This window comes from Trichosurus vulpecula, unplaced genomic scaffold (assembly GCF_011100635.1).
Source record: "Trichosurus vulpecula isolate mTriVul1 unplaced genomic scaffold, mTriVul1.pri scaffold_47_arrow_ctg1, whole genome shotgun sequence".
In the NCBI taxonomy this organism is placed as follows: Eukaryota; Metazoa; Chordata; class Mammalia; order Diprotodontia; family Phalangeridae; genus Trichosurus; species Trichosurus vulpecula.
In genome coordinates, this window is record NW_023494530.1 from 121,484 (window position 1) to 126,274 (window position 4,791).

A 4,791-nucleotide genomic window follows, 5' to 3' on the forward strand; every position below is an offset into this window, starting at 1 on the left:
GGTCACAATTCAGAGCTAAATTGAAGCATTTCTTTTCTCTACTTTGTTTTCAATTGTCCTTATTCCGTGTTCCCAACAGTACAATAATGATATGAACACCCTCATTTAAAAGCTGGAGGACGGCTACAAATCTGGACTATAACTTTGGTGTTTTTTCATGATATTTAATCTCCAGTAAGATTCCTAGATGATATTGCAGGGATTGCTCTAAAATTTAAGTGTTATATGTGTAAATTAAGGAAGAACTCAGTGGTCTCTTCCAGTTCTAGGATTTCTTGAGCCCTTCCCTGCAACTCTCTCTTTGGCCTGTCACTTGAAATTTTATGCCATTCTCAGTGAGGCACCCAAAGACATTTTACCCTTTTTGATTTGATTTCATTCTGAAGGATCAAGGCAACATAAAATGTTTGTATTAGAATTTGCAATATGTAAGTATTAGGATCTAGCAAATTGCAGTTAGCACTTGATGAAATCTCACCTTGTGTATAAGATTTCTTAGGAATATTTGGAAAGATTGACCAGAATCTTTTTTAGACTGAATACTATGCTATGTTTTCCACAATATATTTCTAGAATCACACTATGGTTCCAAGACTGATGCAGTTCCAGAGATGTAATCTACTGGTTAAAGTGCCCCAAATATGAACTTTGATTAATCTGTGCAATTGGTCTTATTTAGATTCATAAATATGTTTTATCAAAATATGTCAGGTATTGATGAATATGAATTATTCAATGAAGCAAATGATTCAAGTACATTTGGAAAAATCTAAAATTTCACAATTATATCCATTATGATATATCATAGTGAGAGAATACTACTGTGCTATAAGAAATAAGAAGCTCAATGATCTTAGAAAAAAAAACATGAAAAGACTTGCATGAAATAATGAAGAGCATAATGAGCAGAAACCAAACAGAACATTTTATGCGGTAACAGCAATATTACTTTAAGAATGACTTTGAATGAATAAATTATTTTGGTTATTTTAAATACCAAAATTAACTCTAAAGGACATATGAAGAAAGATGCTATCTATATCCAGAGAAAGAACTGATGAGTAGAAGTACGTATTTCATAATTTTACATATATATATATATCTATTTGTATCTAATGGTAGCCATCTCTAGGGAAGGGTGGAGGGAGGATAGGACAAGAAAGAAGAAAAAAAATTGCATGATAATTTTGCTGTATATTTGAAAGGAAGAGCAAGTTATGTTTAGTAGATTTGCAGTTTTATATATAATCACTTTATTGTACTTTATTAAGAAAATGCTTGTTTTATTCCCAAATGTGTATTAATGTAAAAAATAAAGAAAAATAACAATTATATCTATTAGTTAATTAATGAGAACACATTGATCAGGTATGCACATATTTTGTCACTGATGGTAGAATTGTCTGTAGAGGGGGAACGTATCTCACTCATCATCATGAGCAGCACCAATAGGCAGATAGGCACGAGAGACATGGGAGTGGCAATACCCCAACCCCTGACCATCAGTCCTGCTTCCAATGCAGCTTTCAAAAATATCATCTGAGGAAGTAACTCCTGTGGAAAAGGGGCCATACCTACCAGCTGGAAACCAGCTGCCACACAGGACAATCAAGTCAGCCTTGCTGAAGTTGCAAGGCACCCTGAAGATGAGATTGGAGGCAGCATTTACCAAGCAAGTTAAACCATGAACACCCCTCTGACCATAAACTCTCCTTATACCTTAATAGAGACAGCCAGGATCCTGAACCCAAGACCTTTGGGAATAGCAGTGCTCCAGCTGAATGCTCTCTGTCATCATCCTGATAGCAAGCAATGTGGAGATCCAAACTGTCCACTGCTCCTGCACACATTATATCCACAGCTACTAAAGACACAGAAAAGAAAGTTCTTACTATCAAGCTCCTTGATACTGTTAAATGGTTCAACATTAGAAATTGATATGGATGACCTTACTAAGAGACATTAACATCTGCTTTGCCGTAATACTCAAATGGGGAAGACATGGTTAAACAAATGTTGAGAAAATCTGGAGCTTTATTGAATTGCGAGATCACTATGAGTCAGGAGTGTGATGCAGTATGGGGAAAAAAAAACCTTCCATAAGTATTGTCTCCCCCACCCCCATTAAAATGTAAGCTTCTTGAAAATATGGATTTTCTTATTTTTTATTTAAATTTGTATACCTGTATGTTTGCACAGTATTTTATACATTGTGAGCACTCAGTAAATACCTCATTCATTCATATTTGTATGAGAACCTGGCATGAGCCAAATATATCATATAACTAATAAGAAATTTCAAAGTAAAATGTAAGGAAAAGATATCCTTGAGATAAGACATGATCAAAAACAGGTCTAGTTACTTAGTAAAGATGAGGTGACAGGTGAATAGCCAAAATGCTCTGCTGGTAATCTCATGTCAAGAGTAAACCAGGAAAATTTCAAGCACTTTGGGTGAACTATTTCTAGGAAATGTATGGAAAGGTATGGATAAATCTAAGAGGATATGAAGGGCATGAATAGATTGTGATCTACATTTTTGATGTCCTTGTCAAATTTGTAGATAACCTAAGGTTAGTATGATGGTGTCTGGACCCAAATAAGTCCTTGGCAAGCTAAAGCTCTGGACTAAATCTATGAAGATGAAATAGAACAGGGATAAACATAGAATCTAATACTTGGAAACAAAAATTCCATTTCAAAAGTACAAGCTGGGAGACGCATGCTTAAGTAGATGTTCTGAAAATCTGCATTTTCAGTGGATTGTGTGCATAATCAATATGAGTTAGCAATGTGATGTGGTATGCAAAACGAAATGAAACAAAAAAAACAAAACTTCCACTAAAGAGATTATTGTTCCACTATATCCTATCTTCTTTAGACATCAGTTTAAGTATGTTAAGTTCTGCGCAGCATGGTTTGAGAAGGAAACTGACAAACTGAAGATCATTCAGGGGAGATAAAAGACCTTCAGTCCATGTAATAAGGATTAATTACCCTGGGGAACATTTAAGAAGAGTATAATATCTTTCTTCAAACATTTGAAAAGTTGTCATGGAAAGGGAGCATTGGCATTCTTTTGGCCCCAGAAGGAAGAACCAGGAGCTCTAAAGTAGATGCTCTAAAGAAGCCAATTTAGGTTTGATTTCAAGAAAATCTGTCTAATAATAAGAGCTATCCAGAAGGAGAAAGGGTTACATAAAGAGCTGGTAGTTACCCTCTCCTTGGAAGATTCAAATACAGGCTGAATAACCACTTATTAGGTATGTAATAATGATGATTTTATTGTGTATGGGTTGGACTAGATGACCAAAGGTGTCCCTTTTAATTCTCCAAATCTGTGATTCAGGAAAATTTCCTGATGGGTAGGATCATATATCCATTTAAGTATGAGAACCTGGATAAGATATCTCTTGTCTCTCACATAAACCTATGTGAAATTCTAGGATGCACAAAAGAGCCAAGAACTGAGAGAGGATTCTGGGAAGATGGAGGAGTAGATCAGAAAATTCCAAGCTCTCCAGATTCCCCCCACAAATAAAATTGTTCCTCAGGATGAACAGAGAGTGGTTAAAAAAATAAGAGTAGGAGCAGACAGTGGTCAGAAAAGCTCTGAAGAAAAATCCCAGGATGAGGTTCAGTCCCTGTGAAGAATAAATACCGCCAGGCTACTTCCACTTAAACAGCAACAAGCTGTAAGCTCTGGGGTTAGCTTGGTTGGGAGGCAGCCTTCTCCCAGCCACAGAAACTTGCACCCCCCCAGCCAGTGAAGGGAGTTGGGCATCTGAGCCAAAGATTGAGGGAACCTCTGCTAACAAGGAATGCCAAACTGGCTGTGCTGCAGAGACATGGAACCAGCACACACCCTGTGAGTGCAGAAGAAGTGGGGCAAGGATGCAGTTGGTTGTGCCTGGCACATAATAGGTACTTAGTAAATCCTTTTTCCCCTTCTATTCATGGGCTTTCCTTTTTCCTTCACACCTCTTGGCAACACATGGAAAAATATGGTAGGCCATAATCTATGTAGAATATGGACTACTGGAATTGAATAGCAGATGAGAGGGGTTGAAAAAGTCTTTCCTCCATACATAGATCATACTCATGAAAACAAGGGTGGGGAACCTGTGGCCTTGAGGTCACATGTGGCCTTCTAGGTCCTTGGGTGCAGCCTTTTGATTGAGTCCAAATTTTCAAAACAAATCCTTTTATTAAGAGGATTTGTTCTATAAAGTTTGGAATCAAAGGGCTGAACTTGAGGCCCTAGAGGGCCACATGTGGCCTTGAGGCTGCAGGTTCCCCACCCCTGATTCCTAGTACATAGGAAAACAGAACAGAATGATACAGTGTGGAGTTTGGGTTGCAACAGGGTTTCCTATAATCACTCAGTAAGTCCTTTCTACTAGCTGCTGTCAGTGGTGAATCCAAGGAACCAGAACTGGTAATTTGTCTTTTCAAGGGCAGAAATTGATTTTTCTCAGTTTGACAAGTGAAGATCCAGGATTTGCCCCTTGACCCATTGCTGGAATGTGTGCAATTGCACCTCTGGCAAATGATGTGTGATCAGAAACATAGAAAACATGCTCAGTTTGTCTTGAAATAAGCTTGGTGATATCGTTGTGATATATTTTAATGCCATGAACTTAGCAAACCAGGGAGGGCATAAAAATGCAGGATCAGCAAGAGAGGCTGAGCATAAGCTCAGTGTATGTATTTCATTGGGCATAAAAATATTTTTCAGTTTATTAACTTTCTATGCTTATTTTTGTCTCACAAGTTTGAGGCGATAAGGAA